Source organism: Physcomitrium patens, chromosome 4 (genome assembly GCF_059467195.1).
Source record: "Physcomitrium patens ecotype Gransden chromosome 4, ASM5946719v1, whole genome shotgun sequence".
In the NCBI taxonomy this organism is placed as follows: domain Eukaryota; kingdom Viridiplantae; phylum Streptophyta; class Bryopsida; order Funariales; family Funariaceae; genus Physcomitrium; species Physcomitrium patens.
In genome coordinates this window covers 20,296,569-20,318,769 of record NC_143413.1, presented here as the reverse complement: position 1 = coordinate 20,318,769, position 22,201 = coordinate 20,296,569, and the positions used below count along the sequence as shown (strand labels likewise).

The 22,201-nt window shown below is 33.8% G+C and overlaps 1 non-coding gene across 1 annotated transcript; it reads right to left on the bottom strand.

Annotated features, from left to right (window-relative positions):
* Positions 1-7,820: 7,820 nt before the first annotated feature.
* TRNAK-UUU (transfer RNA lysine (anticodon UUU)) lies at positions 7,821-7,893 on the bottom strand. Its single transcript has one exon. It is a non-coding gene; the product is annotated as a tRNA-Lys (tRNA).
* Between the last annotated feature and the right edge of the window lie 14,308 nt (positions 7,894-22,201).

Sequence of the window (22,201 nt, the reverse complement as noted above, 5' to 3'; positions counted from 1 at the left end):
TAGTTAACCTATCTATAAGCTTAAAAAATCTTTTTTTTTTCGTCCAGACTCCGAAACAATCGTGGTGTTCGCTCCGCGTTATGTAGAATACTAATAACAAAAAATATACATATATTTTAATCATGACTCTAGTTTTTTTACGAACTTTTCCCTCTTCAATTTCCCATGAAAATCTGCGGCCCGTTTGGCAGGTTTTGCTTAAAGAGCTTTAACATTAAGGGCTCAAAGAAGAAAACAAGTTTTCTTCTCTCGTGATTCAATAAAAGTATTTGAATCAGCAAAGAAAAAGGAAAAAAAAATGCCTCAACTAGATCAATTTACGTATTTGACGCAATTTGTTTGGTTATGTGTTTTTTATATGGCCTTTTATGTATTATTATATAATGATGGATTACCCAAAATAAGCCGCATTCTCAAATTACGAAAACAGCTGATTTCGCATCAAAATGTAGGCACAGAGCCGAGCGATTACAGTGTTGAACAGGATGTTGTTTTCAAAGAATGCTTTGATACCAGTATATCCTATCTGTACTCAGGTGTATCTGGAGCATCCAAGTGGTGTAACGAAATGGTAAAAAGCTTAAATGCTAATCAATTAAAACAAATGAATAAATCTTATGTATGTTCCTTGGGAGAAATTAGTGTCTCACAAGTAATAAAAAAAAACGCACTTTCAATTATGAGTCCCTCTACTTATCATATCACTTCTTTAGCGTCACGTCAAACCACAGCTCTTAACAAAATCTATGTTTTACGCGGACAAAGGAACACCCTAGTAAATATCAAGAACGGACAAAAAAAAAAGAAAAATACGAATGCGTGAATTTATTATATTTACTATTTTAATTTTTAGTGTTTTAAGTTCAAAACAAATCTTAATTTATAATGAAGAAATTATTGTAGCTTTAAGTTTTGTAGGTTTTGTTATATTTAGTAAAAAAACCTTTGGTGAAACTTTAAAAGCTACTTCTGATGCGCGAAGCGAAGCTCTTCTTTCAGAGTTACAGCAATTGATGAGTTCTCAAGAAGCTCTGTTGTCCGAGTTGAAGAAACAGCATGAATTACGTAGTATAAGTTTGCGTTCAAGTACGCAAATGATTGGAGAATCTTGTATAAATGATCTGCTTACGCGCTGCGCACCTAAGTGCAAACAGACAGTGCAAGCTGTGTTATGCCAACAAGTAGAGCAAAAGTTAAAAACACTGTTAGCTATTCAAGAGCATTCTCGCAGCAGTTTACAAGAGAAGATAGTCACTTGTTTTCGCGAAACAGTTTGTGACGAATTTCGCTTTTCTAAATTGCGAAAACATCAGTCAAAACTAGTTCAACAAAGCATGGTATTATTGAAAGATGGAGTTCTGAAATGAACAATTTTGCACAAAGATGGCTGTTTTCTACGAACCACAAAGATATAGGGACTCTATATTTAATTTTTGGTGCCATTGCCGGAGTCATGGGTACATGCTTCTCAGTACTAATTCGTATGGAATTAGCACAGCCTGGCAATCAAATTCTTGGTGGAAATCATCAACTTTATAATGTGTTAATAACAGCTCACGCTTTTTTAATGATCTTTTTCATGGTTATGCCTGCGATGATAGGTGGATTTGGTAATTGGTTCGTTCCGATTCTTATAGGCGCACCTGATATGGCATTTCCACGATTAAATAACATTAGTTTTTGGTTGTTACCACCGTCACTCTTACTTCTCTTAAGTTCTGCTTTGGTAGAAGTGGGCGCTGGTACCGGATGGACGGTCTATCCGCCGTTAAGTGGTATAACCAGTCATTCTGGAGGATCTGTGGATTTAGCCATTTTCAGTCTTCATTTATCGGGTGTTTCCTCTATTTTAGGTTCTATCAATTTTATCACTAGTGCGCTGTGCGAGGCTCGTTTTCAGTGAGGAATAATATCCATATTCCTACATGTATGTCTGACTCTTTTCAGGAAATACATGCAGCAGGCCAATGCGACATTTTGGGTCAATAATCCATCATGTTTGCGAGCAGTTGGTCAATGGGGAGGCCAAAGGGGACTGCCCTCCTTGGTGGTATCCCTTAAGCAGGGTAGTAAGGGTCAGGTTAACCAACTTGATACGCACTCACTGCCTTGAAAAGGCTACATATCCCAAGCAGAATATGTCGGTATATGTGTGGCAGAGTAACCCAGGAACCAATCTGGGCGAAAGCTTTGACTGATGTAGTGAACGGTCATAGTTGTTGGACAGCCACGAGTGATTCTAACATAGGAACCGGCCTGAGCAATCAAGCAAGTGCGCAAGGACCTTAAACTACTGGAGGCTCTGACTAAGGTCAGGGAGAAAACACGAAAATAGGGCAACCACGGGAAGTAACCGCTTCACATCATCCGGCAAATGATGCGCGGGCTCAGAGGTCTCATAGTAGCAAGGAGAAGGAGACCAACCCAGCCAGAACACAAAGGTGACTAGTCAGAAAACGATCCATAGTTCTTTTTCATCTGTTTTGGGCAAAAAAAGTTACTCTCGCTTCAAAGAAATCAGAAGAATGCTTAACAAAGCAACGCCCGTACATATGCTAAGAAAATGGTAAACAATTGTAAAAATAACCAGGGACGCTATAATGGACTGAGAATAATTCTATCGGATCCTAAATTTCTGGTTTACTGCTATGAAAGTATCCAAGGTAAACCTGGGGACATTACTCGTAAAACCGGCTTTCTTGGCTCTGCGGAAAAAGATTCAGATGGCCCAACCCCTTATAGATTGCATGGGAACTGGTTTTTCAAACTCGCAGATACGTATACGCAAAAGCCGCATCATAAATGAATCTGCACCAAAGGTATTAAAAGATAAGACTATCACATCCAGATATCCATCCTGGCCCATAGGACTGCTTAATTATTGTGGTGTGCTTAATAAAAGAAATCTGCAAAAAGTGATATGGTTCTTAGTTCACTCATCTAAGGTTAAAATCGAAGTTCCGAACTGGGTTCAATAAAATTGGAGCTAAGCTTCAATGCCTGAATACTTAGAGTAGAGTAGCCTGACGATTCCGAATAACTATATATAAGGTTCTACATAATTACAAGGTAAACAGCTACTCCGGATTAGGTTATGCAGGTTCAGTGGGCCGAAAAATTTTACGAGTCTGGGTTAGGCCGGGTTTGTGCCATCTGCGGTGATAGGAATATCGAAATAGATGATGTAAGGACTGTTTTAGACGTTTAAGTAAAAATTTGAATCAGAAACTAAGGTTACCCGGTTGTCCAGAGCATATAAACGAAAGCAGATTCCATTATGTAAAGCTCACCACGAAGCGTATCATGCAAAGGAGCTAGGAAATGCAGATAATATCATACTATCGGCCCCAGGCCTCTATTAAGTAACACATCCTTAGAGACGCACCTGATACAAGAATCTCAGCAATTGAAGTTTTCCGAGTGAGAGCTGTATGACAAAAAATTGTCATGTATGGTTCGGAGGGCAGCATAGACTGACCCCTATCTATTTCGATAGAATTATTCTCAGTCCCGGGAAATTCTTGTGGACGGAAAAGGTAACGAATTTAGCAGGCTATTCATCCGCCAGAAGGGTATATGTCCCGTATGCAATCAAGGCTTAGGTTATTTAACTAGCTCTAATTTAGAGATTCACAACCTGCGGCCTTTTTATAAGAACCCGGAAGTGCCCGGTAATGATAATTTGTTGCACAAATCCCTTGTGCACTCTTGGTGTCTTGTTACAGAACATGCTTGAGGATAGACTACATAGGTTATAGGCATATTCCGCGAAGAGCCCAGTGCTTTGAGAGGAGCTCGCTGGGTTCTGTGGGGGGCTTTGCTGGGAACGGCAAAATCTATCCCGATCCTGAGGTCTATATTCTAATTTCGCCAGGATTCGGTATCATTAGTCATATCGTTTCTACCTTTTCAAGAAAACCCGTATTTGGTTATCTAGGCATGGTTTATGCCTTGATCAGTATTGGAGTTCTTGGATTTATTGTGTGGGCGCACCACATGTTTACTGTAGGCTTAGATGTTGATACACGTGCTTACTTCACTGCGGCTACCATGATTATTGCCGTGCCTACTGGAATAAAAATTTTTAGTTGGATTGCTACCATGTGGGGAGGTTCAATACAATACAAAACACCCATGTTATTTGCTGTAGGATTTATTTTCTTGTTTACTGTAGGGGGGTGCGACGTGCTAACCGGAATGGATGACGTTTACTTCGCCATAACCCCAAGAATGGCGACAGACGGACGTATTCTCTCCCCAGTTGACGTGTAGGGGAGACCCCAGAAGCAAAGATGAGTAGGGTGAAAAAACCCCTCCTTTGGGGGCTTCCGAAAGGTGGTACCCTAAAAAGGCAACGGAAGGGACCAAAAGCAACGAGGTAATTTGCACTAACGGGAGGCGAACCCGGTGGACCCCCTACCGGGTCAACGCGTCAACTCTCTCGAAAACCTCGTGCATGGCCAGATAGCAGTAGGGTGCAAGCAATTCAAGGCTCAAGTAAGCCTCGCCCGCTATGAAGGACTTGAGGTTCCCAATCCCAACACCTAACCGGATGACGCCATTTCTGTCAAGCACGGGACAGCAGGTGACCCACCACTTCACTTTGCTGAGGAAGCCCTCGACAAATGAGGTTCAAAAAAATCTTTTTGCTATACCCTTGCTACGCGGGCCAGGCGCACAGGCGTGCGAGGACTTCACTAGTCAGGCGGATAACTGACCTGGTAGCGAAAGAACTGCATTCCATTCTTAACAACGACAAAGGCAACCTTAACAACAACCTTAACCCTTGCAGATTTCTATTTCAAGAAGACCTGATCGAGTTGGCATACGAATGTTTTAATCCATCCCGGGGCGAAGTACGCCGGGCCGGCCCTTGACGGCAAAATAGTAGACGTCAGCAGAAGAAAAATAAACAACTTCGCTCGGAACGCTTCCAATTTCAACAAGGTATGAGGCGCTTCGAAGGAGGCGAACGCCCGCCGCTTACTACAGTGGCCTTCTAGAGAAAAGATCATTCTAGAAGCAATTGAGACAATAGTATATATAAGTGATTTACAAACCGGTGCCCTTATCAAGGTTTTGACCCTTGCATTCATTTGGCCCACGGTCCCGCTATGCCTCTTTTTAAAAAGCTACGTGGCAGATCTATACTGGAGATACCAAATGCCTAGTCAACAAATCCGGACCAGTAAAGATTAACCACATGCGCAAGTTGAGCCAACTCGACAAGAACATCTCACAGATAAACGAGATGATGACCATGTTCAACAGAAAGCGAATATCCCTTTGCAAGCTCGAGCACGAGAGAGCCGACCACGGAAAATACTTCTTCGGGCTCTCTCTCCCTGGTCGAAAAAAAAACTCAAAAGGAAAAGAAGGAAACCGGAGAGGCACCGCAGCCTCGTTCGACACGTCGCTACAGACTATGAAACCCGTGCCAAGTCGTAAAAGAATTAAACGCGCGTGCAAGCCGTATGATGGGAAAACTATCATGTACGGTTACGAGAGAGGTGCACTAAAAGCGCAAAGGAAACCCAGAAGTGGCCCCACGCGAGTAAGGGCACCTACTCTACTCTTACTGGAATAGTATTGGCCAATTCTGGGCTGGACATCGCTCTACATGATACTTATTATGTGGTTGCACATTTTCATTATGTTCTTTCTATGGGAGCTGTTTTTGCTTTATTTGCAGGATTCTACTATTGGATAGGTAAAATAACTGGTCTTCAATATCCAGAGACTTTAGGTCAAATTCATTTTTGGATCACTTTCTTTGGTGTGAACTTGACTTTTTTTCCTATGCATTTTTTAGGTCTTGCAGGTATGCCACGTCGCATTCCAGATTATCCAGATGCTTACGCTGGATGGAATGCCTTCAGTAGTTTCGGCTCGTATGTTTCTGTAATAGGAATTTTTTGTTTCTTTGTAGTGGTTTTTTTTACTCTAACCAGTGAAAACAAGTGTGCTCCAAGTCCTTGGGCTGTTGAACAGAATTCAACGACACTTGAATGGATGGTCAAAAGCCCTCCGGCATTTCACACTTTTTCAGAACTTCCGGTTATCAAGGAAAGCATTTAGACGTCTTAGCAGATGGTGCCACTTAAGCACTTACCCGCTCTGCCCTCTAAGGACCTAGTCCATTGGGGGGGCGGAGCCCCGCCTCGCCCCGAAAAGTAATGGCAAAAGGATATTCATTCGGTAAGAATTTCTAGGTTTCAGGCACCTACTCTGGCCTCTAGCCGCCAAAACTAATTCTGAATTGCCATGTAATCATGGCAATCAATTAATTGGAATTAATACTAAAAAAAAAGAAATTCTAAATAACCCAAGAAATAAAATAACCCACCCAATATTTAGCCCAATATTTATATGTTTATTTATATAAATTTATTAATTGAAGGCCCAAGGAGAAGGCTTGCCTTCGGCCCACATTAGGTGGCGCTATATATGATATGCGCACCTACTCTAGGTCTGGCCTTTCAATAACGTGGCAGCGGCAGCGGAACGCAAACACCGCTGGTAGCACGACTGCAAGCCGTTCCTGCCAACCGAAGCACTGCTTCTCAATCGTGTCGCCAGTATTGATTATACTGCCGGGCTGGGTTTCATAAGATAGGTTGGCATAATTTAGATAATTAATTCATGAGATATCCGTCTCTTGAATTAACTAAGACGGTTACGTAGATTACTTAGGAACTTTAAAATACCAGGAATCCGCCTTCGGCGCGAGGATTAAAGTGGACTCCTGATGAACTGGAGTAAAGAGCGAAGCTTCGAGTAGTATTTATGATATTGTTAGTTTTTAAAATAGTATTTATGGTGTCGCTAGTACATAAGACCTGCGGCCTTTTTTATTCTTACCTTTTCTTACAGAAATAAGTGTGGAAGACACTCACATCGAAAACCAATCGGTTTACAATCTTTCCGACGAAGTTTGCAAGAGTCACAGCGATTGAGGTCATTAAACAGCCTCAGCAGTGATCTATTTTTTCAATAGACTTTCACAACTGTTGATCTCGAGAATAAGCAGAATTACTAGATGCTTAGCAATTGGGCTTCTCTTACAAACTGAAGGACTAGAATAAACTTGAACATTGAGTTCTTACTATCACAATCATAAATGGAATGAACTCTTACAAGTTACTCTGTCGAACAGCTTTCTGGTCTCTCCTAACAGATAGCTATTATTAATTTGATAAGCTATCTGTTTCAAGCAGTTCTTTCCTCAGATGATATACTAGTCCAATGTCGCCATAAGGGGACTGATGAAGGGTGTAATTCCCAGAAAGACTGTTTCGTTTCTGAAATGAAACTCGTCAGAACCTTTGTTTATAGGTTAACCAATCGAAAAAAAAACACTTAAACAACAAGAAACATGCAAAAATCATAGATATTAATTAATTTGCGGGAGCTAAATATGAAGATATCTATATCTATACTGTTATTCACAGTTGCTATCAAACAACTCCTTAACTGCAGGATTGCTGCAGATTGTATAATATAGAGAAGTTAAATAGGTGCCCCAAGGGTAGTTGGTAACACCTACTTAACTTCTCTCTTTTCAGAGCCGCATCCTGCGGCCTTCTCTTCGCCCTTTGATGAAATTTTCTCGTAAAGAAGGCGTTTTGAACTATCTAAGCTTAGATTAGAGGCCCGCGGCCTTTTTTCGCAAAGAAAAAGAAGGGCGTGAGCGCCCATAAAGACATAAAAAAATATATATATATTTTAGTTTAACGTAATTACTCGTACTAGATGAGCCAAGGTACAATGTATATTTTGATGTGCAGATGAACTGCCAGGGGAACTTCTATAAAAACATTTGGGTATAGCAGGACTTGAACCTGCGACCATTAAGTTAAAAGCCTAATGCTCTACCAATTAAGCTATACACCCAAAAAAATATATATATATTTTTTTTTATCATTATGTAATTTAATGATGATAAATTAATGAAAAACAACAATGACTTGCGGGGCCTCTTCAAAGAAATCAGAAGAATGCTTAACAAAGCGACGCCCGTACATATATAGAATAGATGTGGGGGTTATGGGCACAGGCGGGAATTAGTGGAATAGTGCAAATTACATACAGAATAAATCGGAAATGGGCTTACTCAGGATAAGCGTATAAGAGGGCAGAGATAGCTTAGATAGTGTAGGTAAAGAGAGTACAGAGTGTAGGTAACTTACGTAGAAAGTGTAGGTTTATAACCTACACTATCTACATTCTATTCTCTATTCTGGGTCTCTAGCAACTCAACAACCTACATCTATCCTACACCATTTGTTTGTTCCTAAGGGTTTGCCCCTCGTGTGTAATTCCTCAATTTGTTACAGAAGCAGGCGCAGATGGCCTCGGTATCACTGAGGAGGTTGTGGAGTCATTCCCTAAGGGAATCCCTCCAATCCCCGAATGTGTGGTGGGTACCCTGAAATAGGGTACCTATTCCAGTTTCTAAGAGTAGGCACGAACTAGAAAGAAAGTGGAATACTAATTACCATGAAACCGGGAACTGTATCTCTGAAATAGATTCATACCGACCCAGGTGAATTCACGGGCTCCACAAGGTCAATTCCGACTAATTAATGTCCCCTGCGCTACTTGTACACAGCCCAGTTCTGTCTCAGACAGAACGGGGCTTCCCTAAGCAGCGTCTCATTGTAGGTTCCTGTTCAGGAACCTACATGCAACGTGTTACGCATCCATTTCAGTCTAATTTTATTACTTTGGTTCTATAGAATATAGGCTTAGTAGGACTCGAACCTACAATATCACCGTTATGAGCGGTGCGTTTGAACCAATTAAACTATAAGCCCTGGATTCGATATGCTAGTAAGCATATCGAATCAAACGTAACCTGTCGCCTTCGGGCCGCCGCGGGCGCGCAGCCGAGAAAAAAGAATCTAGACCCGCGGCCTATGACCTTTGATCTTCGGTCCCATCGTCAATTAAAAAGCACGCGAAGCTATGCATTATCAAAGATTATTTATGACAAGAAGTTAAGCCGCTAAAAAAGAAAAAAAAAAATATATATATATATTTGTCCTGCTTCTTTGTTTCCCAATGAGCCGTTAAGGCTCTACTCCCGAAGCAACTGTAAAGGTGAAAATCTTTGTCAGTTCTTTTACGCTTATACTTTTGGTGGCAAGTGGTGAAGGGCTCGAACGTACGAATCGTTCGGCCCTAAGGTGCCAAAAAATCTAGATTTTTTGGGCGCAGCCCTATTGGCTTTGCGAATAGGGTGCAGCCAAAATATATTTTTTTTTCCCAAAAAATCCCAGCACCGAAAAATTAAAAGACAAATAAGATTAAAAACGCCATCATTAAGGCAAACAAAGCAATAGCTTCTGTTAAAGCGAAACCTAAAATGGCATAACCAAATAATTGCTTAGCCAATGATGGATTTCGCGCAACAGAATGAGGTTGGATAGGGGGTTATTTTCATATAGCCCTTCACAGCAATCTGTTAATACCACTGGCCTTCCACCTTCATAATTTACTTTCTTCAAAGTTGGAGATGAAGAAAGAAGTTCTTTCAATTTTTCCATAGCTTTCTATTGTTCTTCTTTCCATTGAAATTTTTAATTCTTTCTTAACAACTCATAAAATGGATCTGCTATATGTGCAAAGTGAAGTATCCATATATGATAGAAAATACATGCTCCTAAAAAACTTCTCACTTCCGTTATATTTGTATATTCTTTCATCTTTTTAATAATATCAATCTTTTCTATACTTGGCTTACGTCCATATGAACCACATATGTGTCCTACTACCAAAATTTCTTTTACTCCAAACATTGATTTTGTCCCCGATAAGATTAAATGAACTTCTTCCAATCTTTTCAAAATCTTCTCACAATCTTCAATATGATCTCCCACAAACTTCCTACATCCCTATGAATCTAAAGTTTCATCCTTTCTTTCTTCTTCACATCCCTTAATAGGTACATCATCCAAGAAAGGCATTGTTATTCTTAGAATAAAATCTCTTAATACCTTATGCATTCCATTCATCATATGTGCTATAGAATTTTTAGCCCCTTGTGGTAATGTGCACATTCTAACCAATCCTAACGGTGTCTTCATAGTTGTCAAATCCCTAATTTGTATTGCCAATTGAAATTGATCATAACTTGAATAAAGATCACCTATTGAGTAGATAGCTCTTCCAACAAATGCTTCTGCAAATTCATCCACAATTGGACTTGAATCCATATTTCTAATAGTCACTTTATTTATGGGTTGCATATCTTGTATAAATCTCATTGTTCCATTTTTCTTTGGCACTGTAAACCATCGATTAGAATAAGACGCTATAGATGGTTCCAAAATTCCCATTTTAATCTTTTCATTGAGTAAATCTACTTAGATAAATGCGCTCTTGGTACTTGAATTGGTCGCAAATTCCATGGTTCATGAGGAATAGTAAAAATAACCATGGATGCTACAATATTTGGATCAACACACCCAATTTCATATGCTTCAAATGCAAAAGCTTTTCCATGACGTGAAAGCATATTCCTAAAACATTTTTCTTCACATTTTGTTAAAAATCCATCACCTCCAACATTTAATCCATCTAATGTAACATCCGTAAATTTATGCCCTATCTTCCTTGAATCTCTTAGATTTGGTTGTATCAATGCTCCACTTATCATTTCTTCACAATCAGATGGTAGTGGCAAAGCCACTGGTTTGACCTTCTTTGCTACTGATTTATACTTAGTTTCAACATATACCTCTTGGCAACTTAAATTTTCTTTAAATCCTTGAATTTCATCATAAAATTCTTTAAAACACACATTAATAACTCTATTTTCTACTTATAATTGACATTGTAATAGATAATTTAATTCCCCCATGGTATCTGCAAAACCTACTTCTTCATATGCTCCTGAAATAAATTCATTTTCAACCAATTCTCCATTTTCTTTCAAATTTTTCTCAATATTTTTAATATAACATCTGTCCCTCTTTTTCATTTTGTCAATAGTCTTAAAAGTCAATACATAATCTTGTGTCATTCCAATAAGTCCAATAGATAACAATTCTTCTAAATTAAGTAGGAGCTTTTCTTTCTCTAATCCATTGTAATCCCGCCTTACAATGGTGTGTGGTAAAAATCCTCAAGGTCTTCAAATTTCTCATTTGATATTGGTTTCTCTCTCAACTTATCACGATTTCTCTCATGATTAGCACAAACAGTTAAAAATTGAACTGCTTTCATCCCATCTTGGCTTCTTATTCTTGCATAAGCTGAACCATCATCCATTATTTTTGTTTCCATTCGTGTCGAAATAATATATGGTTTTTCGAATATAATAGGGTATGTAGACATGTCTTGTACAAAGAAATTCTGTTCATGAATAACAACTCCAATTGTCACTTTGATATTTGGATATGCTCCATACAAATCTCCCTTTGAATTATTCGCAGCTCTTATCATCCACCCATATTCAATATCAATAGGCCATTTTTCCTTGTTATATAATTCCTTTGACATCAAATTGATTTCAGAACCATGATCAATTAATACTACAACTGGTTCTTCTAAATTTTTCAATTTTATTAAAGTCTCCATTGTAGCCCTTACCCAATGACTTCTAAAATAATGGCTAGAAGCTTGAATGACATCTTCTTTTTCTGCAAACCTTACTCGCAAGACATCTCCAAAATTTTGTATTTCATCTTCTTCATTTCTTTCTATTGCTCTTGTTCCTTGTACATTCGATGTCATAGAGTCTCCTATAGATTATCGTTTTCTCTTTATTTTATCAATAATACCTTCATAAAATTCACGCTTTGCAATTCCTAGAATTTCACCAATTGTAAATTCAACCTTTTCACTTAAAATCCGCTCCTCCAATACCTTCTTCAAATCTATAGTTGCTTCAATATCTGATTGTAATTTATAAGCAGGAGCCTTTATTTTTCTTTTCCAATTTCCCTCTCTTTTGTAGAAATATTCTCTATTGTCTCTTCATGAATAGAATTCTTTTATTGTCGTGCTTTTTCTCCCCTTGTAGTTCTTTTTGAGGGCCCTTCATTATTTTCATCTCTCCTTTGTTTTTCTTCTATTAATGCTTCATGTTGACTCCTTGGAATATAAGCATGTACAGATAATCTAACTACTAGATCATCCCACCTAATATTTTGTCAAATATTATTACCAACACGTTTTAAATCATCTCTAGTAAAATTTCTTCTTTTAGCATACCTTATTGCACTTGTTCACAAAGAACTAAATTCTCTCGGACATTCAAGATTTATACTTAAACATCTACTAGGATCTGCTTCCACCCAATATATTGATGCTTCATTGCTTGAGATTGTCTGCACTTTAAAAGTATTTCTAATAAATAACTTCATTCCTCCTTTATCAAAATTTGTTTCCAATTTTTCTCCATTTTCTTTTGAGTGTATCATACCATCTCTAAAAAAAACAACTCCTTTACGTAATGCCTCTGTAAATTCTTCACATTCTCTCCTTGAGTGATCTATGCTGTCACACCACATGCATCTATGTACTACGTCCTCCATTGGCCTTGGTCTTTGTTTTATTGATATTCTTGATGATTGACCTTTCTCTTCAAGTTTTACAAATTTTATTTGCAAATCTCTCATCCCACATATGATTTCATCAATTTCCGTTTCTTCTTTCTTTATTGTAGCCATTGAAGGTTGAATGAAAGATGTCGGATGGATACTAGACACCTTTACCTTAGATACTTGTAATGGTCTTTAATTACCCCCCATATCTTTTTTCCTTTCTCTTTTTGTCAACGTCCTTACAGCATTCTCTATCCTTTCCCAATTTGTTATCAATCCTTCATCTTCTTCTTTATCTTCAAGCATGAATTCCAACTTGTCTTGCAACTTTCCATCAGTTGCTTAAAGAAAGAGCTCCACCTTACTTGGATCCAATAATTATCTTTCTTTCTTTGATAAAGAAGAATATTGCTTTTCAAACTTCCTTAATAATTCTATTGCTAGAAGATCCTTCTCTGGCTTTTCAATCCATTCAAAAAAAGACCTTTTTGTAACCCTATCACTATCTTCTAAGAAAAACTCATCCTTCAAAGCTTCAGAAAATTTCTCCCATGAACCTCCAAAGTGTTGTATAAGAAAATTAACTTGATTTCTTATCTCTCGTACAAAGGCTAATTCAAATAATTAAACCATCTTGCTTTCTGAAATATGCTTCAATTTCATTTCTTTTACATAACATCTTAAATATTTTGTAATATCCTTTCCTTCAAATTGATCGTTCTTGTCCACAACCGCTTGTAATGCTTTATTAGCCATACTCTCTTTGTGATCTTTAACCTATTGTTCTTGTTGTTGCATGTATAAGGTCAAAGCTTCAAACATGCTTGCGGAGTTAGGATCAAAATGCATACCTTGTCCTCCAAATGAAGCTCTTCTTCCAACTCCATTTGAAGTACTATCCAAATTGCCTCCTTTCATTCTCCTTTAATTCCTTCTTTAAAATTTAAATAATAAAAATAATAATAAATTCCTTCCACCTCAAGCATTTCACCTCGAGTTCACCAAATATATTGTAATGTATTAAGTCTTGCTTGAGAATGCTCCGGGCAATTGATTGTAGAAGAAAGAATAGAAATTGTGATAAAAAAATCCTAATTCTAATACAATACTAACAATGCTCTAATTAGACTTTAATAATGGTAAACAAATGTAATCAAATTCAAAACAACTCAAAGAAATTTTAAACAAACAATAAATTTTTAAAAAAAATATTAGAATGAACACAAATATTACTCAAATATATGTCAATTCAACCTTAATTTAATTCTAGTTAAAATCCTATTGAATTTCACTCAAACTTTAGACCAAACCTAATTAAATCTTAAATCCTAATAAATCCTAAATCCTTAGTCAAATCCTAAATAAACCTTAAATTAAACCCTTAATCAAATCCTATTTCAAACCCTAAATTCTAAACCAAACTCTAAATCAAATCCTAAAGTAAACCTTAAATCCTAATCCAAACTCTAATCTAATCCTAAATCCTAATCCAAAACCTAAATCCTAAACCAAACCTTAAATAAAATCCTAATCCAAATCCTAAATCAAATCCTTACCAAATCCTAAACCCTAATCCAAATCCTAATCCAAATCCTAAATCAAATACTAACCAAATCCTAAACCCTCACTAGACCTAAAATTGTATGAAATCTTAAAAATCCTCACTGGACCTAAAATTCTATTTTTTGAGACCTTGACCCGCTTAAACCTTAATATCTCTCACTTCAACCATTAGATCGAGTTCAATTTCACAACATGTATTTAACACAACTATAATCATGAATTCATAAAATTTCACTTGTAGATCTGCAACAAAACTCTCGAAATCACTCAAAACATAAATCCTATTTTATTTCATAAAACCCAAGTCATCCGAAACAAACCTCCAATTTGCAAAGCTCTTACAAAGTCATATTAACTCCAAATCACCCAAAATCAATGCCTATAGAAACCCTATCCAATCTTCTATCAAACCCCACTCTCCGATCTACCAAAGTGTCCCCAAGTCTTCGTCGAGACTCAGTTTTGTGCCTCAAGGTCTGATTTCGACCCCGGTTCATAACCGGCCCTCTCCGGGTATCAACTTTCGTCTTCTTGAGGTAATTTTTACTAATTTGCACTCCTAACTCCTCCGTACATATGTTTATATCCTTTATTTTTCTAATCTACCTTATTTTGCCTTATTTATGGCCTTACAAAGTAAATAGAAGCATAATTTGTAAAAAGGCAGCATTAGCACCTTTAATTTTTCTACCCTTTTACTAATATCTATTTTTCCAAGATAATTTGCTACAATATTTTTGAAGTGAGATCCTGAAAACATGATATATTTCTTCACCCTTTCACCTACTAGTCATATTACATCACGACAACGCTACATAATTAACTTGTTTTATATGCTATTAATAGATGTAGTACATGATTAGCTTGTTGACTAAGTTTTAAACCTATCAATCAACTGTAAATACATGTAAAGTCAAAACAACATCTAGAAAGCTTTTAAGAAGATTTCCTAAAAAATATTATGTAATTAGTCTATTTTTACCTACTTGTACCTATTCATATTACCTAAATAATAATTATAGTAGATATATATATATATATATATATATATATATATATCCATGATGTTATCTCCCTTCTAGAGGCGAATTCGACAAGAAGCAATGATTATATGTTGAGGAAGTTTAAGATGTGACAAATTATATTTGCCATGTACTTTAAACTTTGTTCCCTTTGAAGGTAGTTAATAGGACTTTTTAGCCATTGATAATATTCTATTCTAAGGTAGAAAGAGTATCCTATTATTTAATTATTATCTACTTCTATAGGAGACGATGGTATTTGTCTTCTTCCCAAAATATTCACTATCTTATATAGATCTAAAAGAGACACATAAAATACAGAATGGATTTTTATAAACTTCGATAGATGTAATCAATAAGTGACTAAATTGACTTATTTATAAATAGAAAATAGTCCAAGTCTATGATAATCCAACTTCTTACAAAGACAAATAGTTTTAATATTACAACAAAGTAATTATACCTTATTACCAATGTAGAAATGAAGTTGTTCCTTGCGATACAATCCATATTGCTCTTTTGTTATTCTTGAGCCTCTTTTAGTTCCACCTTTATTATTATATGTAGCTCAAATAAATAATTTTTCAAATCTTTTGCCACAAGATTATTAACTTTTAAAAAGTCAAAAATATCAAGTCGAGGATTATAACTATAATTAATATAAAAAAGTATTTGTTATGTAGAAAAATGTATTGTATTATTATAAGCAAATTTTGCCAATGGCAAAAGAATTTTTTAATCAAATTATTAGTATTTAATGGTATATCTCAAATACCACTTCAAGACTTAATTTACATGCTTTGTTTATCTATTAGTTTGAATATAGAAAGCCAAAGATAGTTTTATCTCTACTTTTAGAATTTTGAAAAGAATTTTCTAAAATCTTGATACAAATTAAATTTTCTTATCCAATATAATAACTTTAATTGATCCATGATAGTGATAGATGTTGTTAATGAAAAACTTGGTTGTTTCTTCACCTATGATAATTTTTTACATATTATAAAAGTCCATAAGATTGTTGACTAGGAGTTTTTGATCTTGAATAAATGTCATATGATTGAACAAAGTTTTTAATTACCTTTCACATTTGTCTCCACCAAAAATCTTTGAATATAAGTTTTAAAATATTGTTATATCCAAAATATCCAGCCATTGGAAAGTCATGATGTACTTGAAGAACATGTAGATGTACTTGAAGAACATGTAAATGTACTTCTCCTTTTGGAATGTATAGGCATCTTTCAAAATAGAGTATGTTATTTTTGAACTCAAATTTGGAAGCATCATGAGACTTAGAAGAAGGATTTTTGATATCATGAATAAGAAAATCAAAAGATATACTTGATTGAATTTTCTTGATAAGAATTGAATTAATAGTAAATATTGATTTTATTGCTCGAAGATGAAAATGCTTTGACTTCAAAAAAATTGTTATTCAAATAGATAAAATTCAAATTTGATGATCAAAAGATGCATCTTTTTTTTGTGCAAGATAAAAATATCTAAAAAAAGGTATTATTGTACTATAATTACTTATAATATGTAAAAATTAATTAAAACATATAATATGTTCATAAGACTTAGTGTGTGTTAGAATGGTTAATAAATTAATTTAAAGATATTGGATATAAGAAACTTTATTTTAGATTTTATCTATTTTGATTTTGGCATTTAAAAAATTATATGACCTAAATATTTAATATGAAGCCTTGAAAGGAGATTAGAGCCTAAAGATGAAAATCTAAACTAGTGGGAGGCTTATTGGGAGGGATGAAAGCAAGGCATGGTCGGATAAAGGCAAGGAATGGGAATCTTCATGCTTATTGGTCGAGGCCATGTCCAATGGGCTTCAAGGAGGTTGCCTGAGGCCTTATTAGGGATTATGATTTTTCTTTGGATGTCATTTGAGCTTTGGAGGCTAAGATCAGCAAATTTAGGTCTTTGGATATAGATTGGATGTAAATTTTATGTGATTTGGAGTATTTATGAAGGAATTATTGACGCTCAAAGTTAAGGTATCAATTTTGTATCTATTATCACTCCCTAGGGCATAACATATGTTTATGGAGAGCACCAAAAGATCAGCGATTAGAATTGGAGAGAGTACTTTTTTGGCTATATTTTTCATATGTTTTTTGATGAATGTGGAATTCTTTTGATGAAGTTATAGAGACTTGAAGTCAATGCATCCAAATCAAATGGAGTAAGTGAGTGTTTTTGTTCATAGTAATGGTTGGAACAATATCTTAAGTTTGTATACAAATTTTTTGCTCAAACCCTTTAGAAAAGGTAGATTATTGTGTTAAAAAGTGATACATACAAATTTTGTGGCATTTAAGTATTTGATTTGTGAGATGTGAAGAAAATTGCATGTGGGTGTATAAAAACTAGGATTTGAAACTTTTGTTAGGATTTTGATAATATCTTAAGATCTGCAATGAATTTGCAATTAAAATTTTTGTGTAGTTGTTAGATGTACATTAGTACTTCATATAAAATTTGATTATATTTGAATGGTCCGATTGAAAGATATGAGTTGTTGAAATTTAGGAGTAATATCCTAAAAGAATATATAAGGATTTATATTTTTTTTATTATACGTTGTATATTTTTGGGAACTCAAGACTTATATATTTGGTATAATTATTCCTAAAAGTATCATATATATATATATATATATATATATATATAAACTTACTCTTTCTTATCTCAAGACTTGATTGAGCAAGTAGTAGCAACCAACAACCCAATGCTTTCTTCATCAAGAAAGATCAAGTAGTCGTTGGAAAATTACAAAAAACATTTAACATCTCTTACCATTTTTGAGATCTTCTAACCTATAATAGTTTGAAGTTTCTTAGGATATATTATAAGGCTATCATTTGAAATAATATATCCTAAGAAGCCAAAATGATTAGTGTCAAATACATACTTTTTTATCTTAGTATAGAGTCCTACATCTTTTAGTTTTTATAATATTTAATGTCATATTACGTGTTGTCTTATTTGGAAATGCGTTGGGTACCTAACTATGGAAGGTGAATTTATCTTTTATAAGTATCCAAGAAATCTTAATAGGTTTCATTCATATGAGAAAAATACAATCCAAATTTCAATTCAAAAGTACTAAAAAACACTCTTCTTAATAGCCTCAATCATACATAAACCCGAATTACCTTTTTACTTTCATATTTAAGCAATTTAGATTTTTTTTATAAGCCTCAATCCTAATCAATAAGTTTTGACAAGCTGTAACTTCTAATTTGACTATCTACTTGATGTAAGATTTTGCATGCAATTGTCAATGTAAGTCTTCTATATGTTTAAGAAATTTCAGCCCAATTCAACTTACAAATCATGAGAATACCTTCAAAAATTAAAACAATGTCACTTGGATACCAACTTGAAAAGTGATGTAGAAGTTCTAGTAGTGATTTCTCCTTCTTTAACTATCACCTTCAAATAAAAATTGGTATATATCTTGAACTTCAAATCTTCCAATACTATGCCAAATTTTATGATGATCCGATTAATAGATCTCTAGATATCAAAGAAATCCTATCCAACCCCAAATTACCAACTTCTAGTATGTTCTTGAACCAAAATCCAAATATCTCTCAATTTCAGTATTGGATTAATACAAAATTTTGTATATTCTTGGCACATCCAATAATCTAAATAGTACCAAATTTTTAACTATAGATGTTATACCATTTGCACGAATTAGCCAAAAGTGCTAGCCCTAATTGTATAACATAAAATCCAAACCATCAATATAAATCCTAATTTTGAACAAAAATTGCTAAGTCATCACAAATCCTAAAAAAACTAGCCTTATGCCTCTGAAAAGAAATTAAATCTAGCTCTCAAATTTTAAACTTTGATCTTCAAATAAAACCCTATTTTGTCCTAGGCGGATGTTTTAGTAGCCAAAGGTCTAATTTTGACCTTGTCTCACAAATAGTTGACTCCTGGATATCAATCTAACATGTTTTAAGAGTTTTTTAGTCCAATCCTACCCTCAACTTAATTCTAGTTTCAATTATATTAATTATTTATCTCTTTTAATCTAATTTTATAAATTTATCGTCTTTCTAAGGTAGTAAAAGAATCTCTACAACCTAGAAGGTAAAAGTTTTAACCAACCTTCAACCTACCAACTATTAAGATAAAAAAATAACCTAAGAGGCTTTTATAAAACCATATTTAGATACCTTAAATTATTATTGAATCAAGATAATTAGATATTAATTAGAAATTCAATTTTGATTATAGTTTCATTATATAGTTATATTACGTCATGACAACAATAAATATGAAGTTTATGTTCTTTTATATTTTTAAAATAGATTAAAATATCGTCTAAGTAATAAAAAATAAATTCATCTAAAAACTCTTAAAAAAACATTATTTATTAGGTGTTGGAAAGCTACTAGTGCATTTATAAGTCCAAAAGACATGACGTTGTATTCAAAATGTCTATATCGTATTCAAAATGAGGTTATTTATTTTTTTTTTTTTAATGCATATCAGATTGTATGCTCCTTGTAGATCTATTTTTGTATAGATCATAGCTTAATTCAAGTCATCAAAAATTCCAAATATCAAAATAGTGAGTACCTATTCTTGATAGTGATTTCGTTGAGACCTTGATAATGTATATACATTTGCAATGTTTCATCATTTTCCTTCACAAATAAAATTGGAGCTTTTTCTGGAGATTTGGAATGGCATATAAAGTTCTTAGCTAGATTTTATTTAGTATATCCCTTGAATTTAGCCAACTCATTTTGTGATAAATTGTAAATTGGTCTAAATGGCAGTTGAACTTTTTCTTGAAGGTAAATTGAGCATTCATAGGAATAATATTTTGGTAGAATATTTGCATTCTTCTTCTCAAATACATCTTGAAAAGCTTGATATTGGCTTAAAATGCCACTTGAAGTCTTTTCACCATTAGAATCAAGTACAGCATAAATGACATAAGATAATTTTTTTTTTTTTTTTTTTTTGTAGCATCCAAGAAAACTATTGTATCTATAAATACATGTTTAATTGCACTAGACTTATGAATTTTTACTTGATCAATTATACTCTTAGTTATAATTTTAAAAAAATTAACACTACAAAAAATCCAATCTATTTTTGAATTATATTTTTCTAACCATGATAAACTTAAAATGATTGGATTAGAGGAAGATCTAATGATATTAAATATTAAAAATCTACTATTACTATTAGTTGTTACTTCTATAGGAAGGATTTTATGAGTAACATTTCTTGAAGATAATGGATAACCATCTTTGACTTTTATGCGGATAAGTTTAATTTTCTTCACTAAAGTTACATTGTGTCTTTTAGCAAATTCTTCATCTAAAAAACATGCTTATTTTATATTAAGATTTTAGAGAATAATTTTTAAGATTCTAAAAATAGATATAAAACTATCTTTTACTTTTTATTATCAAATTAATAGACAAATAAAGCATATAAATCAAGTTTTGAAGCAATATTTGAAATATACCATCAACTATCAATAAAATGGTCGAATAATTCTTTTATCATTGTAAAAATTTACTTATAATAACATAATAATTTTTTTTTTGCAACAAACATCTTTTTTTATTAGTTATGGTTATTATCTATGACTTGATACTTTTGACTTTTCAAAAGTTAATAATCTTGTAACAAAAGATTTGGCAAATCATTTATTTGGACTACATACAATAATAAAGGCTCAACTAAAAAAGGCTCAAGAACAACAAAAAAATAATGCAAATGCCTATTGCAAGGAATAACCTCATTTTTATATTAATAATAAGATATGATTACTTTGTCATAATATTAAAATTATTCACTTTTATGACAAGTTAAATTATTATAGACTTGGATCTTTCTTTATTTACAAAAAAGTCAACTAGTTGTTTATTCATTACTTCTACAAAAATTTATGAAAATCCATCTTGTATTTCACATATCTCTTTAATAGCTATATAAGATAGTAAATATTTTTGAAAAGAGACAAATACCACCACATCTTATAGAAGTAGGTAATAATCAAGAAATCAAGGTAGAAGAATCTTTAGACTTAAGGAGGCACCAACTTAGATTAGAATATCTTATTCATAAGTGTGGATACAATATTAGCAAATATATATGGAAGCCAGCAAAAAATCTTACAAATGGTGCAGAGAAGATCAAAGCTTTTCATCAACAACATCCATCAAAATCAAAATAAAGGATAGTAGAGCTTTGCTATAAAAAAACACAATTTAAGATAGATTATATTCAATCTTTTATCATTGTTTATAGTTTTTATGTAATTATGGCATTAAAAAAATGAAAAATAGTAGCCAATATATTCAACTCAAGAATTATCATTTGCTGACTTATTAGATGAAACATTGTAATTATCATAGCCTTTAAGATGATATAATATAGATGTAGACTTTTAAGAAAAATAAATTTTTCTTCAAATAGATGGTAAGATATAATATATTTGATATCACAACCTAAGAAGAAAATCTCAATGTTTGGTGATTCTATTGGAGGTAAGAATAACTCCTAATAGTATTACAAATATTTTGTTTGAAAGAAGTTATAAAGGTCTCAACAATGATCAAATAACAAGGTAGTCTTTTCACTCTAAAATGAGACATTAACAATGGTTGAGAAGACTTATCAGTTATCTTCAAAAGAAACAAAGATCAAAGTATATAACAAATATAATTTTTTATATTTTAATTTTTTTCAATATATAATCAACACTCTTTATAGAATTCATTCTTAGAAGGAGGGTTAATATCACAAACATATATATTTATTGTAATTATTATTTAGGTAATATGAATTGATAGAAGTAAAAAAAAATAGATTAATTTTACAATATCTTCTAAAAAAACTTCTTAGAAGCTTTATAGAGGCTATGTTAACTTTACATATGTTTATAATTGATTGATAGATTAGAAACTTGGTTAACAAGTTAATCACATACTAAACATGTTGGTAGCTTACAAAACAAGTTAACTTTGTAGCATCTATATAAAAAACTTACCTTCTAAG